This window comes from Mchenga conophoros, linkage group LG23, assembly GCF_057382185.1.
Source record: "Mchenga conophoros isolate Kocher_MC1m ecotype Shallow Benthic linkage group LG23, M_conophoros_male_GT1.1, whole genome shotgun sequence".
NCBI lineage: Eukaryota > Metazoa > Chordata > Actinopteri > Cichliformes > Cichlidae > Mchenga > Mchenga conophoros.
Genome location: NC_140547.1, coordinates 23,777,270 through 23,798,317, shown reverse-complemented (window position 1 = coordinate 23,798,317; position 21,048 = coordinate 23,777,270). Strand labels below are relative to the sequence as shown.

Here is a 21,048-nt window from a genome sequence, read left to right as displayed (position 1 = left end):
TATTATTTCGTTTTTATTATGGTATTAAAGAGTGGAGGCAAATCTCTACCAGCCTACCGTGCCCACCAAGTAGACAGTGGACCATTCATGATCATGAAGAGTTGGAATTACACTTGTGAACTGAATAACTTTCTATTATTGACACATCAAACAAACGGCTGCCAGGACAAACAGGACAACTGTGACATGTTTACACAGCACGAGCTCGCCGCCGTGTTTCTCAAAACTTCCTGTCTGTCAGCCCAAGCCCTCTCTTTATTACCCAAACTGAAGTGAATTTTGATGCCAATTACTGCACTACCGCACTTGTATACACCTACACCTACGCACACAATCTGCTAGAAATCAACTGACACGTACACAAACACCCACCGGCTCACGCAAACAAACACAGCTCAAATGCATCCAGAAGTCGTTGCTTAGGAGCGAGCGCGTTGTTAACACAAGCTAGATATAGAAACAGATGGTTGTGAAATCTCCGTCCTGCCGCTCGCTCTGTCATTTCTCTCTCTGTGACGCCACTCAAACACATATCAGCGGGAAAACACAAGATTAGACTTTCAGCTTAATGACTCCTTTTTGGCATACAAAAATATCCGTCATGACACCAACACAAACAATCATTTCTCTTCTTTGTGAGCATAATTCCCCCTCTATTATATTTAAATATATATATATATATATATATATATATATATTTGACAATAGTCAAGCTGATCCTCTGGCTGAGTGCAGTCACTTAGAGCTGGCTCCCTGGGCCCCATGAGTCATGGGAAAACTGAGTGTGAAATGTCATGGGGGCATTTGAGCAGAAGTAGTGAATCTGGCAGCAGGTTTCCTGCTTTTGCTTTTTCTTTTCTTTATGTCACTTTAAAAGCTCTCATTAAGCCAGAGTTTATCAGCGATATCTCTAGTAGGTTACTGTGTCTGATGTGGGCCTGTCTGATCATTACTGTGTTTTCTTTGAAAGTAAAATCTCAGCCCACACAAATATATCAACAACAGTGATCACAAAACGGTGTATAACTGAACACAGTAGTGAGATCTTTAACCAGGTCTTCCCATTAACACCTGACCTGTCCAGAGGGTCAGTCAATGAGCTCGTCAATAGCTTCAATGCTAACATGTTAAATGTAATGGACACTATTGCTCCCATTAAGGTGAAGGTTATCTCTGGAAGGAAAAAGTCTCCATGGAGAAACTCCACACTGGTGAAAAATGAAAAAAGAGAGTGTAGGAAAGCTGAGCGCAGATGGAGAAAAACAAACCTCCAGGTTCATTATGACATTTATAAAGAGAAACTTCACAATTATAATTTACAACTGAGGAATGCAAGGAGGTCCTACTTCTCTGACATCATCACTAAAAACAGCCATAATGCTCGGGTCTTATTTTCTACAGTTGACAGGCTAACAAACCCCCCTGTGTCAGTGGCAGCTGAACTTCATTCGACCATGGCCTGCAATGACTTTGCCAAATTCTTCACAGAAAAAATCCAAAAAATTAGACAAGCAATTGGTACATCAACAGCAGATCCAGGATATGTACTGTGTCCACCAAAAAACTGTTTAAACACCATGAAACAGTTTCAACCTATTAACAGCAAAGACCTGGAGGACATCTTAGGTAAATTGAACTCCTCCTCCTGCTGTTTAGATGTCCTGCCAACAAGTTTTTTCAAAAAGGTCTCAAAGACTTTAGAGTCAGACCTGTTACAGATCGTCAACTTTTCTTTATTATCAGGTGTGTTTCCAGAATCACTAAAAACTGCTGTAATCAAACCTATACTGAAAAAGGACAATCTTGACAAGACACAAATGAACAACTACAGGCCGATCTCAAATCTCCTGTTTTTAAGTAAGATCATTGAAAAAGCAGTTTCTCAACAGCTCAGTTACTTCTTAAAACAGAATAATTGCTACGATGCCTTCCAGTCAGGTTTTAGACAGAATCACAGCACTGAAACCGCTCTGACCAAAGTGTTTAATGACATATGTCTGAATACAGACAGTGGAAAAATGTCAGTCCTAGTTTTACTGGATCTCAGTGCAGCATTTGATACAGTTGACCACAACATATTACTCAAACGACTGGAGAACTGGACAGGTCTTTCAGGAACTGTACTAAACTGGTTCAAAACATACGTAGAAAACAGGAAATACTTTGTATCAATAGGTAACTTCACATCTGAGCAGACAAGTATCACATGTGGAGTTCCCCAAGGTTCCATCTTGGGACCCCTTCTGTTTAACATCTACATGCTCCCACAGGCACAGATTATAAACAACAACAAAATAAACTATCACAGCTATGCAGATGACACACAAATATATATCACAATGTCACCAGGAGACCGAGGCCCTGTACAGGCTCTTGGTAAATGCATTGAGGAAATCAATGACTGGTTGTGCCACAATTTTCTCCAGCTAAACAAAAACAAAACTGAGGTAATAGTCTTTGGCGCCAAAGAAAAACGATTACAGGTCACCAGAGAACTTCAATCTATACATCTAAAAACCACAAACCAGGCGAGAAATTTGGGTGTAGTGATGGATGCAGACCTAAACTTAGAAAAACACATTAAGACAATAACAAAGTCAGCTTACTATCACCTCAAGAATATATCAAGGATAAAAGATCTGATGTCTCAACAGGACCTGGAAAAACTAGTCCATGCATTCATCTTTAGTAGGCTTGATTACTGTAACAGCATCTTTACAGGTCTACCTAAAAAATCAGTCAGACAACTACAGCTCATTCAGAACTCTGCTGCTCGAGTCCTCACTAAGACCAAAAAAGTGGACCACATCAGTCCAGCTCTGAGGTCTTTACACTGGCTGCCTGTCCGTCAGAGGATAGACTTTAAAGTTCTGATGCTGGCCTATAAAGCTCTGAATGGTTTAGGACCAAAATACATCAATGACCTCCTGACCCAGTATGAACCATCCAGATCCCTCAGGTCATCTGGATCCGGTCTTTTATCAGTTCCCAGAGTCAGAACCAGACACGGAGAAGCTGCATTCAGCTTTTATGCTCCTTATATCTGGAACAAACTCCCAGAAAGCCTCAGATCAGCTGAAACACTCAGTTTATTTAAATCCAGGATGAAGACTCACCTGTTCTCAGCTGCATTTGAATAAAGCACCAAATCCACACTTTAAGCTTAAATTTCAAAACTTACATTTAACTACTGATTTTATCTACTGTTCTGATTTTATCTGTTTTGATTTTATATACTGTTGTTTGTTTGTTTGTTTGTTTGTTAATTAGTTAGTTAGTTTATTTGCTTGTTTTATTCAATTTTAAATCATGCTTTTTATTTGTTCTTGTTTCTAATGTCTCTGTAAAGCACTTTGAATCACCTTGTTGTTGAATTGTGCTATACAAATAAACTTGCCTTGCCTTGCCTTGCCTAGGTTTATATGTATATAAGGTGGCTCTGCAGATGGCAGCGATGGTGCGTCATTTTATCTCATGGAGGTAAAATCGGATGGAGCACATTTATTAAGTTGTTCAAGACCAGAGTAGAAAACAACTCATCGCTCTCCGCTGACTTTGTTTTGCATGAAACTGCATCCTTGTCAAACTGAAACATGCTTAGCTGCAGCGTGACATGCAAAAATGAGTTTCATATAAGTTGCTGAACATTATTTCTGTAATATTGTAGGGTCTACACCTACTTCTAAATTGCATTGAGATGCCACTTATAAATTTAAATATCCACTTTTTAAATAAGTGGATAAAGTTCTTTTTAAGTAAAGTTTTTTTTGTTGTTGCTGTAGTTCAGGTTGTATTAGCATGGTATTTATATCATTGAGCCAGCTGTGGGTAACATTATTATGTTCACAAGGGCCCTAGCTGTGTCCTGTATGGAAAAATGTTATGTTTGTAGCCGACTGTTCCCCTATGCCATGCTTTTCAGAGCATGAGTCACTGTGTCTATGTTCTTTGTTCTGGAGTGAAATAACTCATCAGCCATTCATGAATTTATTCAATGTTGTTACTGTAACACCTTTGAAGCTGTGTTTTTAACTAAAATACTGAGAAGAATTCATGTTAAAACTGTGTTGGCTTACCGAAGTTGAAAAGCTGTCGTCGGTGATCAATGAGATAGGAAAGCGACGAGCTGAGGCGTCTTCTCTGTGAGGGAAAAAAAGAATACATGTTAGGACATCATTAAACTGTGGAAAAAAATGTTTAACTTGTAACATCCTTCTCTCTAAAAGAGGAGCTGTGTGTCACTGGGTCAGAAACAAGCCTAAGCTGCTTTAATTCACCAACATCTTTACATTTAAACCTCTGAATCATGTCTAGCTAGTCCTGAATCAAATGAGGGGCGTTTTCTACATGACAGCTTTCATTTTGGACTGTGCTTGAAGCAGCCGGGCGGGAGACATGCGTGCGCGCAGCAGCTTAGCTCTGTCACCTGGAGTCTGCCGGCAGCGTTAATCCGATCGTCAGCGTGACCTTTCCTCTCTTTTAAGCTGCCGCTGATGCACAACAACAAAGCCAGAGATGATCTAATCTATTCACAGTGTCAGCACGTGTGAATATTTTTTGCCTGTCTGGGTGTTTTATTTTCTCATTATGGGCTTGAGTGTCATTGCAAGCATTGTTTTATTGTTGTTGTTATTGCACATGCTTTCTTTTGCAAAACCATATGAAACAAATGGTTTTGTTCTCTAACAAGATCGTACTGTTTGATTTTCCTTCAAAAAAGCAAGATTTCCTTTTAATCTGTAACTGACTTTGTAGGGTAAGTGGGTTAAGGTGTAGGTTAGCATACGTTAAAAGTGATAATGGGGAAATTTTAGCTAGCTTGGCTCTGGTAAAAGTTGACAAAAACCAACTATCAGCACTTCTAAAGCACAACTCTCATTTCTTGAGAGAAGCAGATGTGGATCAAAAGCACCAAAACTGCAGTTCCTCTAATGGCCACTTGAGGGTGCCCCCAAAGGCGATCAATATCCATTGACGCCCATGTTAAAACTTTACAGCAGAAACAAACATGTTTGGAGACTGACATGAAAAACTCTTTTGGTATCTACTACGAATTTCCCCAAGTACTTTGATAAATTTTTACTATGTAAAGTTCTACAACGTGGTCGCAGTTTTTATGTGGCCAAAAAAATAAAAAATAGAAACAGAAGTCATTAGGATAGCTTCCAATTCAATTGTAGGGATGATAATATTCTAAAGAATAAATCAAAAATAATTATCTTCCACAAACAAGTGATTACAAGAGTGTGCATGCCAAACAGACGCACTCCATGGCGAGCTGCTTTTAAGATTTATCAAATTCTTGGATCGGACCGCTGGGGCTGAGCCAGGGGATGAGTTAAAGCTTAAGTCGGCCATGAAGAAACACAGATTTGCACGTTTGCTCTGCTTTGGGACTGTAAGGAGGCAGAACACAGAGCATCCTGTTAACATTAAAACAGTGTGAAAGGACCGTGGGGGAGTTCTGGAGCCAAAAACAGGCATTCGGAGAGAGACACCGAATGCAACAGAGGGCTGAATGAAGGAGAGAGAGGAGGGGAGAAGAGATTTTCCAAACAGGAAAGGGGGGGGGGGGGGGGGTGAGTTATTAGAGTAGAAAGAATAAGAGGGGAAAAAGTGGGGAAAAGATAACTCACAGAGGAGGAAAGTCAAATATTTCCTTCTTTTTTTTTTTTTTAAAAGAATGAACATCTCTGCAAGTGACAGAACAATGCCACTGTTATTAATGTTGTCTTGCTCGACAGTAATTTTTTGTGCTTATGCTATTAACCCATGTGGTCATGCTTAACTTATCAGCTTTAGCCTTTAGCTATTAAATTAAACCACAAGGTCTCTTGTAATTTAAGACATTTTCATTCGTCTACTCAGTTGATGCACAGAGTAGGAAATGTATTTACTAATGCCGCTAATGCTTGCTGAAAACTATACTACTATTTTAGCAGTTTAAGGTTATAACCACATGTAAATTGTACAGAAAGCAGATTTTTATTATGAATGTTTAAAGTTTCTGAGTTACAGGTGAACTTTCAGTATTTCCCATGCAAAGACTTTATACTTTCAATTATATGGAAACTCATTTCTGTATGTTTGTTTATATGTCTTTAATGGTTCATCACCATATGCAATCAGATTACTAGTGGATAATCTCCTGGCCCTTATTTTGAAAACCCAGCCCTTGTGATATCCCACCAGTCTGCTTGCTGGACAGGTTCCTGTTGTGGCTGTCCTCTTTATTATTCAGCTGCTTTCCAAGAACCTGGAACTAGCAGAAAACAGTTTTCACACGACTCTTTGTCCTTCCTCTATAGCAGGGGTGGGCAACTCCAGGCCTCAAGGGCCGGTGTCCTGCAGGTTTTAGATGTGTCCTTGATCCAACACAGCTGATTCAAATGGCTAAATTACCTCCTCAACATGTCTTTCATTCTCCACAGGCCTGGTCTGTTGACCCAGGGTGATATCTAAAACCTGCAGGACACCGGCCCTCGAGGCCTGAAGTTGCCCACCCCTGCTCTATAGGAACCTCCTGGATACACCCTTACTAACATCAGAGGTTAAGAATTAAGAGGTTAAGCGTACTGATGATTGATAAGTCTGAGCATCTCTATAAAAGCATTAGTTTTGGCAGTTTGCAGGTCAGTAGCATTCAGGTGTGTGCTAACACAATGCCACAATATTCCCAGGAGTGGACATTTCAGTAAATTCACCATAACATCATAAATTCATAAATTCACCCTCAGCTTTCAATTCTGCTCCAGTCAGACCCAGAGATGCTTAAACTCCTCCACTTTGGGCAGCAACTCAGCTATAAATCAGGCGGAAATCCTTGGGCTACAATCCCCAGCTTCCAAAACTACCCTCTGGTACAATGAACATTAAAATTTTAAATATTTTCGCTTATTTTGCTTCAGTTCTATTTTTCTTTAATTAGTTATCCATCTGCATACAGACAGAACCAGATAAAAGGCAGGCAGGCTCTCTGAAGAAAGGCAGAGAAAGAAAAAAAAAAACTAAGATCATACAGGAAGTAATGTCTCTTACAGAGGAGAGCTGCCCAGCCAGGGAGGCTTAGCCAGAAAGAGAAAGGGATGAAGGGAAAGAAAGAAACTGAGAGACGTATAGTTACAGCTCCGTCCAAAAATATCGGGAGCGTGACAGGAATAGAACCGCTGGACTGAGCACCACATGTTTTTAATGGTTACAGTAAATGATCCTGTCTCTCACACAGCAGCTGCCCTGTTTATGAAACCCAAATGTTCCTCAGCACAGTTCGTCATTCTTTTATTTTCAAAAGTGCATCCATCTTCATTACTCATGAGTAATTCATTATTAAGTGCAACTTTTCCTCACTGTAGGATGAAACCAATTAACAGGAGTTGCTTAACTGAGTAAAAAAGTATGTTTTTGGCCTTCTCATGACTGTCTCTTTGTCTCTGCAAAGCACCAGAATCAGCAAACACCCACTGATTTCCCCAGACTGCTTTTTAACAAAAACGATATATCTAAAGAGTTTCTTATCTTATCACCAAACTCATTAATTCAAGCTTTTACAGGATGATAATTTGACATCTTCACAATCTTATCAGTCATCCAAAGCGACTGTCAACCCACCAGCGCATCGTCTTCATCGGTTTAAAAACAAACAAAAGAACAAAGTGCAAGGTGGAACAAACACGTCATTACTCATCAGCCCCTGGAAAGGTCGAACACAGATGACTAGATACTTTTTGTGCATCCTGACATCCAACTTGACCCGCATACGCCTCCCTGGAGGAGGGATTCCAAGTGGGTCAAACAGGGGGCAAACTGAGAGAAGACGGAGGAAGGATGGAGGAAGGCGGAGATGGAGGTCAGAGGGTGACATAATCCACAGATTTTCCCTCTTCATCAGAAATGAGGCAAACAGGAAATTAATACTCATCTTAGTGTCGTGTGAAAGGCCCCGACAAAACCTCGCTCAACTTCTCTGAAATGAGAAGAGGCAAAAAAAATGGCAGAAAGACACTTCCAGAATTATCTGGTTGTGTTTTAATTGAGCAGCCTCTCTGCATTATTGGCAGTTTCTAACTCTGGCAAATGACCTGCAGAGTCTTGGAGATCCAAATCCAAATTTCACACTGAAGCCTTTACAAACATACATTAACTAAAAATCAGTGGAGAAGACACTTGATCTGTCTCACTTGATCAGGTCAATTTCGACATTTCTTCAAAGGCAATTAACTGATCTTAATGCTGAAACCCTGAGAGAAAGCTCACAATGAGCCATACTCTTATCCTATCCTTTGGATGCCAAGAAAACTCATAAATAAGCAGTTTTCCCCATCACAGCGTTCCCCCCTGAGCACAACATTAGCTCCAACCCCTCAACACGAAACCATGGCTCAGCCTGTACACTTCGTCATTTGCAAATCTCAGATAGGCTGCTTAAATTGCATCACTGTGCAAACAGTTGCTGCTGACTCTGCAAGCTTCTTTGCAACCCACTGTCACTTCAGTTCTTTTACTTTTGAAGATGTCTATTGTATTTGCTGATGTAGCTTGTCAGTAATGCTTTACCCACCACCAGGTGGTCCAAGAACAGCATTTCTGCCACATATAAATTACTGCAGCTGGCACGACCATCCAAAACTAAAGTGGCCTTCATAGAACTCATACATTTTTTGCTTTCTCAACAATGTCACAGATTATGATTAAGTTTAAAGGTTTGGCTGTGGCTCAGAAGGTAAAGCAGGCTATCCACCAATCAGAAGGTTGGAGGGTCGATCCTTGGCCCCTCTAAGTTATGTATCTTTGGGCACCCTGAGTTGCCCCTGATGCATTCGTATGTGAACATTAGATTAAAAGTGCATTAGAGGTGGGAATCACCATACATCCCATGATACGATATTATCACAATACTTAACGCACGATACGATATTATTGCAATTTTTTTTAAATATTTTGCGATATTCAGATTCTGTACATAAAGGTAAACTTTATCAATATTCATTTTATCTAATATCAAAGTCTCACACTCAGTCTTTCTCTCATTTCAGTCAGTTTTATTGTTGACAAACTGAACGGCTTGTATTATAGTCTAGTCCAACTTAACTGAATGCAACCATCTGGTACAATTATAGCTATTCTGAACTATGCAACTTATGAAAACTATGCAGCCCATTCAGCAACTGAATAATTTGAAAGTAAATTAAAACAAAATATAATTTTACATTAAATAAAAAAGTTTTAAACTTAATTAAAATAAAACATGTCTTAAATTAAAATAAGTAAACTGTCATGTTTATTGCTGCCAAAAAAAGTTAAACACATTTGGACAGTGAAGGAATGTCAGGATTCTTGCTCAGAAAAAGGATCAACATGCTCTGAAGTCAGAGTTCTAGTCCCCAAAAACCTTGTTTGCAACAAAATATCGATTTCTGCTGTCCCTGTATCGATACATTATTAGCAAACAAAATATCACGATACTACACAGTATCGATTTCCCCCCCCCACCCCTATTATGTATAGAAAAAAGCACTTGTATAATGACTGGGTAGCAAACTCTTTATTTTTGAAGCAGGGTTGTTTTAGAGGCAGGTTTTTATTTCTAATCCCTTGTGTTTGAAAAGTACCATCCACTGCAGCAAGATGTTTACTATAATTTCTGCTTCAGAGTTGGACATTTTCACACTGACGTCCATGGGGATTGACTCACTTTCGGAGCTGGCCCCTAGTGGCCATTGGCGGAACTGAAGTTCTTGGAACTTCAGCACTGGCAGATGTGAACACATCACTTAGTAGGTGAAAGGGCAGAATTGTCAGTCCTGTGATGAGTAGATGATCTCACAACATCCACAGAGGTGTCTTTAGAAGAAACACTGACAAGGATTACTTCTATTTTGAAACCACCTCTAATCATTTTCACTCTAGTTTTAAGAACAATCTCAGACAGTTTTTTTATGCAAAGCATCCATAAAGCACCTACAGGCCTGTGTTTAGTGCCAAGGTTACTGAGGATAATGAGTATGGCTGCCACCTGATGACTTAGTAGCTTCTGCTAAACAGACTCCTACCTCCTCGAGCAAGTGCTAAAGGCTAAATAAAGACTGCACGTTCGTGTTGCTTAGCAATGCTGCTGTACTTTAAATCACTAAAGTGCCACTCGATTCTCCGGTTTTATTTTCAAAACCCACACAAAGATTTTCCTGAAATAATAATGAAAACATGCTGCAGGAAACGTGTTGCTCTATGGTAACAACGTGAGCGCTGAAGCTGCGGTCTGTGTTTGTGGCGTGTTTTGGTTCAAGCTGGTGATCCAGACAGATAATTTGACAGAGACTCTCCTCCAAGGTTTTTGCTTCCTCCCTTTTAACTTGGCCATCACCCCCGCTTCCTCATCTATAATTCACACAGGCAACCTACCTCCCTCCCCCCCACACACACAAACCTGTTCATACACAATCCCTCAGGCCACACGCAAACACGGGTATGTTTAATGCATCAAAGTCGCTATAGGAGTTCAAGGTGAAATCCATTCTGTAATATGCGCGGATACTGCACAAAGAAATAATTCAAGACAACTTTACAGGGAGTCTTTAATCCCCAATAAGTACTGCAAACTATGAGATTAGGCTTTGCACTTCTTTAACGTTCCTCTACATCATGTTGGTGTCGATAACCATTTCACATTTGGCATTAAACGCTTACGACTTCTCATTATCTTTCCATCGCCGCTGTGTAATTACCTCAGTGATTCATTTCGCCTTATTCCAATCACGACTCTCCATCTAGTCCTGAACTCTTTTATTCTGCAGGAGACTTGTAATCAGTGCAATCACACAGTGGTAAAGAGAGAGAAGGAAGGTGGCAGTTTTCGAAACTACAGAAGAGGTGAGCATCAGTGATCCCTGTGAAAACTATTAATGACTGTAGCACCAGTTTGGAGATGAAAAGGTGTACCTGAATGTTTTTTCTTTGTTAAGCCACTTAACACTGACCTGTGAATCGTCCAAGCATAAAAAGCCCCTTTTGTTAAAGAAACCATTTCTTTTGTTGAATTTATGAAAAAAAAATGTCAAAGATTACACAGTTTGACAGGTAAAATAGTATTTTTGCACCAACAAGATGATTCCCAAAGAGCTATTAGTTGAAAACCTGACATATCTCAGCATGGTGTGCAGTGTGTCCTTAAAAATATTTGAGTAAACTGGATGAAATAAGTATTGGACCTAATAAACTATCTATAGCAGATGATCAGTAGCTAAAAGTTATACCCTGGTGAAACAGGAAAAAAAATCCAACAATGACCTGACACAGGACCTGAGAGATGCATCTGGACTTCCAGGTCTGATGGAGTGATGAATCCACATTTTTTGGTTCAAATCATTGGCAGTATGTACAGAGGAGGACAGGAGAGCGGTACAACAGTGAGCGTCTACAGCCATCTGTAAAACATGTTGGAGGGGCTGTCATGGTTTGATGTGCATTTCAGCCAGCGGTGTTGGAGATCTTGTCAAAATTGGTGGAATTATGAACACAGAAAAGCACCATCACTTTTTGATCCACTGTTAAATACAATCTGAAAATCATCTGATTGTCAGCAGCTCAACTTTTCAGCATGACAATGATTGCAAACACACAAATACAGTAAAAGCATGGAACACTATAATGGATCGGCCTCCCCAGAGCCCAAATCTCAACATTATTGAAGCAGTGTGGGATCTTGTTGACAGAGAACAGAACAAAAGGCAGAAACATCCAAAGAAGAGCTTTGAATGTCCTTCAAGAAGCCTGGAGAACTATTCCTGAAGACGACTTAAAGAAATGACAAGAAAGCTGCCTAAGAGAGTTCAGACTGTGCTGAAGAATAAAGGTGGTCCCACCAAATATTGACTTTCAGGCACATTAGAGTTGTACAAACTCTGTTTTTTGCCTTATATATTGTATTTGGATGTATGTTTGCACATGTTCACAAAATATGAAGAGCACATTACTGCTGTCTTAACTTTATTAATATCAGAGAGAAAAGAAACATAGGAGATGACAGGGAATAAACCAAACAACTGTAGATGGTATCTGTCTTCTACATAAGTCTGCAAACTTGTTTTAGCTTATGACGATTGGACCAAAGCTTCATTACAAGTTTCACATGACTGTGAATTATGAGGTGTGAAAATACAGCATTAGTTTGGCTCTAATTTTAGCATAGGGGGTGTCACAGATAAATTTGTGGGTCATACTATAATTTAGAAAGGCCTTTCTTTTTCTAGTTCACAATTTCATCAGAAATTAATTATTTATCCTGAGACTCTGAATTCCCATTATTCCCAGTAGTGTTTTTTTTTACTCTAAATGAGTACTTAAAGTTATTTTTTATTAAGAGCCACATACATTAACAAAGTAGTTTATTACGTGCTTTTTAGTGCTTTCAAATGGTCATAAACACAGTCACACAGTCATGTCTAAAGGTGCAATAAGGTGTATTTTTATCCACACTTTTAACTTTGGGTAGATTTTTGTGGGAAATGGTAAAAAGTAAACAGTGAGTGAGAACGAAACTTAAAGGGAGGTCTTAGATGAGTATCCCAGTCAAATTTGTGTATTGTTTGGTTGTTTTCCTGGAATGAATTGCATAATGTGACGTTAGTTATCATCTGACAGCAAAACTTACAGTTATTTGATCTCAGTTAGCTGCTAATGTAACCCAGTGAAACCTGAAATCCACAGCAGGTAGGCTGAAATGTAAAATTTGCTTTAGCTCACACTTAATTAACTTATCAATTTCCTTTGACTTCCCCTACAGTTGTGGTATATCTGCAAACCACTCTGCAACCCACCTTCACCCCAGTTCCTCCTTTTACGCTGCATGACTCAGTGTTCTGTCTTACGTCACTGATGCCTGTTTTGTGTTGTACCCGGGATGTTTGTGTTGCTTCCTGCACAGAGCCAAGCTGCTAAATAAAAATTGCAGAAGGAAATACCGATCTACTTTTGACAGTTCCTGACTGAAACATTTATCTTAAGACGGCAACACAGCCAAAACTCTGTTCTCTCCACTTTCCCTGTGGCTAAACAACAGACTTGTTTTACAGGAAACCAGTAGGAAAGTGTAGACCTGTAAAATCCATGCAAATCTCTCTTTGTCATAATTTGAAATGTTAAAAAGTCACACAGGGAGGTATCACTGTACAGTGTGTGCAGGAGTCAGCCAGAAGAGGACTCAGTGGACCCAAGAGAAGATGCTTCGGAGCAAATTTCACTGGAAAAATAGGGCATCGTGGAATCCAGCTCTTTAAATGCATCCATTAAGTCTGATCCTTGAGTCAGGAGCCCTAGAGAAAAGTAATATCCTGTTTATGACAAGAAACAACAGGAAATGTGGTTTTGATTATTGGATTTAGTTGCTGCAATAGCATGCTATTAGCATGAAAAAGAAGCTAGAAAATTTCCCATGTTTAGACTGACTACAACAAGTAACCACACAGTAACATGAGCTTTATAATGGATTGGCTCTTTTACTCACTGTTGAAGTACAGCAGAGAAGAGCATAAACACACATGCTTCCTACGTGTAATGCTCTCTGCCCTTCACATGACCTAAAAGCTTAAACATGTGCTCGTAGCACTTTCTCCTCTGTAAAGCAGGAAGGACCAGGTGCGGGTCTTCGTGTCTCCAAGACGACAGCTGCAGTTAACAGCGAGGACAGGTGGCTGAACTGATCTATATGCATTCACAGTATGTATATATGGAGGTTTTTAGTGGCCTTGGAGCATTACAAGCACATTCATCAATCAACACGTTAGCACAGCGCCACCCGAAATGGTGCCCGGAGGCTGCGATTTCATTACTTTCACCCTGAGGAATGCAAAGAGAGTGAAAAACATTTAGGAAGAAGACTGCAGTTGTTACGCAGACATTTCTGGTTAATCCTTGAAGCTTTTTAAAGTTTCCTTGATGGAAATATGCAGCTGAGACATAAGCTAGCCGCCAATGTGAACCTCTGCGATGATAATATACAGGAACTATTTAGTTCTTAGTTTGTGTTATAAAAGCTACTCTGAACATCTTAAATGTCTTAAATGTCGCCCATGACAAATATATATCTACATTACTGTGCAAAAGTCTTGAGCGACACCTAATGTCTTTATATTTTCTTGCACTTGTTTGGGTAAATCACACTTTTATAGCAAAATATAAAGAATATAAAGTGAATTTATAAGTATAAACTAAAACTAAAATAACAAATAAAAAGTGAAATGAGCAAACACAATCTAAAAGTTAACAGAAACTGAATAAAACTGAAAATGATCATGTAAAGAGTTACATTACAAAACTATTAAACTTTAAACTAATGACTTACGCTGCTTTCTAAATCTGAGCGCATCTGAGGTTAAAAGGAAACTTTAATCTAAGTAAGATTCTGCTCAAGTCACTGAAATGGCCAGAAATTACAAAGCACACGCACACCTGACACCGTTTGAAGCTCAATGCTGTACACATTTAGTCTCTGGGTTTTATTACCTGTTGTTACTAAGCAGCTACCTCACCTTGCTCCTTTTTATCTGCACCCAGACACGTGTCAGAAAAACCTATATGTCCTGTGCTGTCTCGACTGTCTCAGGCTTTCAAATGAGACGTCCTTTTCTCCTGTAATCATCTCACGAGGAGAAGATGAAACTGTCGGAGGTGGTTATTGTTGGGAATAACACTTCTGGTCAATCTGATTGCCCTAAAACTTCAACTAAAGCTGATTAAAAACTGCACCTCTTGAAGCTTCTGTTATTTTTAGCCTTTAACCTCATGCGAACTGAGATGAATTTTGCAAATACATCAAGTTCTGTTTTCTTTAAATCGTCCACTCAACACCCAAACTGACGGGATGCTACCTCATGTCATTGGCCTCCTCTGGGTGTTTTCCACTATGCAGCATCATCCCGCATTCCTCAAATACACTACCAGTCAGTTCACCGGCTCTGCTGCAGTCTTCCCCCCTCCCGCCCCTGAAATGACAAACTGTCTCCTGTGGCTCACCTCCTCTTACAGCTTTGGCATCTAGCGTCATGCACATCAAGTATCACTTGTCAACACTCACTTCAGGGCTTCCTGTCAAAGTCAAGGGACTCCCGTGTTCCTGTCTCCAACACTTTGCCTCTTCAAATTATCCACAGCACGCATTAATCTCTGACAGGGAGGTATAAAAACACTGCAGCCTGAGAGGCAGATGTTGAGAAACGCTGGGCGACTACAGCAGCTCCTGTGCCAGCTGGATAATCAGCCTAGAATTTATCTCCCCCCCTAATGATTAAGAACCTGATTAAGAAGTTCGGAAAAAGTTGCATTTTGTATTGTTAAATACCCGGGCTCAATATCCCTGCAATTTCGGATTAAATCTACAGTTTAGGCATATTTTTTTTGCAGTTGAAGATGTCATGAAGAGAAAACAGTGCCTTTCTTTTCTGCACTTGACTTCGCTGTGGCACCTACATTTATCTCCGCTGACTAACAGCAGCGAGAAGCAGGGTGGTGTTGACTCTTTCTCTCTCCCACTCATTTTGCCCTTCAAGCATGGCAACAGTTGGTTAACTGCCTGCTGCGCCCTATTCCGAAGGCACGGGCTTGGCAGAACCGGAAGAGGGATGCAGGAGGAGGGAGGAGGGGAAAAAAAGGGAAAGAGAGGAGAGGAGGTGCTGGGTGATTGGGGGACAAGCTGTGACCCCAACAACAAGGACAGAAAGAGGGCGCATCCGCCCCCCTCGTCCTGCCCGCCTCAGCCCTGGCTTGTCATCCCAAGTTGGTCCCAGAAAGCAGACAGCTCGCCTGAGAGCTGCCCAGCAACCGTGCGAGCAGACGGAGACAGAGATAGGCGGAGAGAAAAGGGGATTCAGGGAGGGGAGCGAGGGGGCGTCATGCCACTATAGATATGACAGACATTGCGGTGACTTCTAGCACGCAGTTATACATGCGTAACGTTGGCGAGACGGCAGAAACAAAAGTAGGAGGGTGGCACAGCGGTGTGGTGGTTAGCAGCGTTGCCTCACAGCGAGAAGGTTCTGAGTTGCTGTGTGTTTGCCCTGTGATGGACTGGAGACCTGTCCAAGGACTATATACATATAAATATATATACATAAATATGTGAGTCACAGGCCTACGTCCATCTTTCATTTACAGTGAATACTGCAACCTGCCCGAGGCCAACTGTCCACTATAAAAAGTAAGGGAGGAAAAGGCTTCTTACATATAAACACCGGTGCATGCCGTTACACGCCCATGTTACAGTACTGTCTGCCCTGTTGGTGCTGCTGGCAAGAAATGCATAGTAGATGTTGTTTAGTTTTAAAAAATACCAGTTCATTTTTGTCAGTTGCTTTGAAGGCGTCATAATTTCTCATGCATAATGCAGTTTTTGTGGGTATAATTCAAATGTTATTGTTGTGAATTTAAAAGGATAGGATGCTTTAATATGTTTTCACAGGTGCATAAATGCTAAAAACAACAGACTGTTGCTCAACGACAGGATGGCTTCATTTTATCTGATATAGATAAGAACCTTCTTGGTCTTAAGATGAACCTGTGTGCCAAGATCGGTTGCTCAACTCTTAATGATATGGGAGGAGTTTGTGGACAAAGAAACAAACCAACACACAGAGAAACAGAGATTTGGTGCATTACGGTGAGATTAAGACTATTAGAAGTTTGTTTAACTACTAAGTGAATATGGAGTGGTTTATTGTCCCCTCGGATGGTGCCACAACACGAAAGAACAAAACAGATAAAAGCAGGAGGCGGAGGAATAAATAGTAGAAAGGACAAAAAGAAAGGAAAAAGAAACAGAAAAGATAGAGTGGGAGAAAAAAAAGGGCGCTACATCGCCACCTGCTCCAAAAGTCGATCGAGCTGTCAGCAAACTTGTGACAGCCAGCTCAGCCGGCGCTGACAGGCAGCGTAATGCATCCCGCGGTCTCGCTCGGCTTGGTGTCGCTCCCACTGAGAAACCACCAACAATCTGTTGGCTATGAGTCGCTAACCGCCAACGGCCGCATGCCATCACAGCTACAGCCTCTAAATAGAACCCAATCAGCATTGTTTCCAAGTGAAATAAAGTATAAAAAAATCAGAAGATCAGGCTTTTATCTCGGTTTCGCACACACAGGCACACAGCAGCAGCAGCAGCTCACCCTGAGTGAACCGTGGTGGCTGAATAATCAGGGGTGTCTAGACGGAGCACGTCACAAAGACTAAAGGTCATCAAACCAGAGGAACAACAGCCCCTGGCTTATCACAGCATCACTTTTTTCATATTCGCCGTCCTTCGAATATGTCAGCAGCAAATATTCTCAATCTGTGCCAAACAAAAGAGAATGATACCCAGGGAGATGCTGATTAGAGATCATACACACAATCAGACAAGGAAGAGGAGAAGAAGAAAGAAAGAAAGCCGGCTCTTTTTCTCTTGAGAATTTTCCTTTTTTCCCCCAGCCTGTATAATACTGAGCATGCACATCATATTTGTAGCTGTAAAAGCAGCTAGAAAGGGACTATATAATATAATACACAGCATCTTACCTGGTGGGGCAGTTATTCCAGCTTTTTGTCTGCAAAGAGGACACAAGGGGGAGGGGGCAAGGCAGCGGCTTCTGCAGAGAAAGAGAGAGGAAAAAGAAAAGAGATGAAGAGGTGAGAAGAGGAGAGAGCAGGAGTCAGAGGGGCAGCGCCACGCAGACGAAGAGATGCCTTTTTGTCAGCAAGCGGAGCTGGCGAGCACGCCGCTGCAGATTACGCACTCCCTCTCATCCACATACACAGAGGACCGGCACACTGCCTCACAAAGATCTCCCCTTCACCAGCACGCACACACACACACATACAGATAGTGCTGCAGACAAGCCAGTGTCTGCATTACATTGGGGTTGGGTGGAGAAAAGGGGAGGGTGGAGATGTACACAAGAAATGTGTGTGTGTCAGGGCTACATTAATTCATCTTTGAAAGGGATATGAAGCTCATCAAACCCCCAGAGGGAATTAAGTTCCAACATAAAAGACCATCTCCATCCAAGAAATTTCCAGAAGTGCGTTTCATTCTCTTCCCTGTTTATCTCAGCCCTACACATTACAAATGCATGAAACATTTTAACATGACAGTATCTGTGTGTGTGTGTGTGTGTGTGTGTGTGTGTGTGTGTGTGTGTGTGTGTATCGTATGTACAAAGGAGGGGTGCAGGGTTTGCCCCTGTGGTGAATAATTGCTCTGTCCTGGTGCTCATTTGCAGGCATGGCCAAGTGCAGCAGCAGCAGCACCGAAACAAAGACAGCGAAGGGGAACCGGAGGGTGAGGGGGGGGATGTCTGTAGACTGCAGAGGCCGGACCAGCAGAGCAGAAGCACACACAGCCCGGTTTCACCAGGCCTCCGACCTCAAACCACATGAAATGAAATATATTTAGAGTGCAGAGGCTAACAATGGTCTCGGGCCAGTAATCCATCACGTGAGCTACTAGAGATGTCAAAGATGTTAATAAATACAGGGATTATGAGCCGAGCGCTGGAGTGGCTAAAAGACTGAGTGAGTGCAAATTTGAATAATTGGAAGGGTGAGTGGATTTAATGAAACAAACGACAGGTTCAGATTTTTTTCTTGGTCAGAATTTGTCTCACTCAGGTCACCGCAAAAAGAACCAATGACTTCCCATTTATAACGTGACTCATCATCATGTACCATCGTCTTCCTTCCTTCCTTCCTTCCTTCCTTCCTTCCTTCCTTCCTTCCTTTATGTTCAGGTTCGTGTTCTTGTTCTTGCTCTGTAGTTTAGTTGTCCCAGTATAGTTTAGTTCTCCATTTTGCCGTTTGCCTCTCCATATTTTTGTGTTCAATAAATCACCTTCACACCTTCACGACTGCCTGCGCTTGGATCCTCTTTTTCCTTTTCCACATGGCTCTTCTCACTCGCTGTGACAGACAAATAGTTACAGACTTGCTGCAGTGCAGCAGTTTAAGTACAAAATGACAGCCTTGCTATTCAGCCTTTAATAAAGGAACATAACCCAAATACAACCAGTTGCCAACCAGTTGAATTGAGTGTCAAAGACGAGTAACGCTCACCTGCGTAGACAAACTCACACTGACTGCAACAACGTGACATCCTGTGTTCATAAATTACGTGGCAATTATGTGTGAACCTTCATCAGTGTGAGAGCGACTGCAGTCACTTTGAATCAGACTGTGATTGTTGCCTTCCTCAAGGTAATCTGTGCAATCACCATCCATCCAAAGTGGTTGCCCAGAGGCCAAGAGTGGTTTAACTCTGGGCAGCCAGGCGGTTGCTGGTTTCTGATAGCAAAATATTCAGTTTAATAACGAGGTAGCCACCAGTTGCAAGGAGGTTGCTGCCCCATTTTTACTATAGCGTGACCGAGTCTTTAGCTAGTAATCATGGGAGCGCATTCAAAGACTAAAGACTTGTTCTCATAATATCCAACCGCACATCCATTGCTTCTAATCGCAGACGATAACGTTAGCAACTTGCTAGCAAATATAGGAGCATTTACTGTCTAATGATCTGGAGTTTGTGGAGACCAAGCCTGAGCTAAGCTTACAGTAAACAGTAAACAGTCAATCTTTGATACAGGGTCTTGACTTTGCAATATAAAATCTAAAATGTACAAGTTTACAGTTTCTATAAGATGACCAAAAAAAAAATGCTATAAAAAGTTGATGGTCTTTATTCTGAACATAAGCATTTTTAAAGGACCTGCCCTTTAAGGAGCCAATAAATTAAGCCATTAAAGTAAAACCAGTACAACCACATTGATGTCAAGAGACACTCCCTGACATGATCGCCAAACCTCGGAGGCCAGTGAGGTTGATGTGAAGCTGAATCACAAAGGACAGAGTCATTACGGTTTCCAAAACCACTTTAGAAGTTAGAGGCTGTGCTCCTTCCACATCCTCTCTTAGTCTCCAATGTGAAAAATTATGATATCAGCAATACACACTGGCCACCCTGCTCTCTGAAGATTTTCTATTGGTAATTGAAAAACCAATATCGGTCGACCACAAGCAGAAAGAGCCATCAGCATGAGGCTATAATCAACCTGTCAGCATCGAGGTCTGGATCAAGTTTAAAGAAAACAAATGAGACATTTAAAATGACAGCTGAAAAATAATCTCAGTGTCAAATTAAAATATGAGCTCATATTCAGATTTCACCTCTTCGGGAGGGTTCGGTGCTCATCATGAGCCGAGAAACAAAGCAGATCCGTCAGAGTCTGAAGTCCAGAGAGACGGAAGAGATAAGGAGAAAACTGGATGGATGGAGAGACGAACAGAAGGAATGAAAGATTGGGGGAGGGAGGCTCAGACGTCCCTGTCAACGCCTCCAGCCTTTAAGGAGGTCGTGCCAGCACCGATTAGAGACCAAGCCTGGACCGAAGCTGCAGAGCCAGCTAGCACAGTCCGGTAACATCTAATCTCCCAGAAAGCAGATGTCGGTTGCGCTAACGCCAATATGCCACAGCCGAACTGTCAACAAGACACAGCGACAGGCAGATCACTCGTCATGTTGTTCACCCTGTGTTTAAGCCGCACACGTGGTTGGTAAAACAAATCAGTGCAAACAGACCTCAAATCTGCAGACTGATCCAACATTATGTCGATCTCACTGCACTGTTGGAAGCACAGGTTGGTCAATGAAGGTTGTGTTTGGCTTCTGTAAGGGCAGGGATAGCTCAGTAGGTAGAGTGGTGGCCCCATGATCGAAAGGTCGGGGGTTCGATTCCCCTGAACGGCTACCCTGAGGTACCCCTGAGCAAGGTACCGTCCCTACACACTGCTCCCCGGGTGCCCAGTGGCTGCCCACTGCTTCACTGAGTGAATGGGTTAAATGCAGAGAGGGATCTTCCCCACGGGGACCAATAAAGTACACCTTCTTCTTCTTCTTCTGTAAGACTGGGACAGAGCCAAGTCATCATGATCTGGCTTGGCCGAACTGATCACCGTGACTTCTGTGCAATCACCCCGGGCTCCTTCAGCTAGACGTGGATGATTTGGTCCTGTATGAAGAGCTGCTGGATATCCCTG

General features: G+C 41.6%; 1 protein-coding gene across 3 annotated transcripts in view; it reads right to left on the bottom strand.

The window, feature by feature from the left end:
- The window catches only part of LOC146547262 (uncharacterized), a 78,952-nt gene that overhangs the window by 31,231 nt on the left and 26,673 nt on the right, over window positions 1–21,048 (bottom strand). For all 3 annotated transcript variants that reach the window (XM_085265926.1, XM_085265924.1, XM_085265925.1), the window contains exons 2-3: window positions 17,539–17,609; window positions 4,077–4,140 (exon numbers count right to left, since the gene is read on the bottom strand). The gene's annotated coding sequence lies outside the window, so the exon portion shown is untranslated. The remainder of the gene's footprint in view (window positions 1–4,076; window positions 4,141–17,538; window positions 17,610–21,048) is intronic.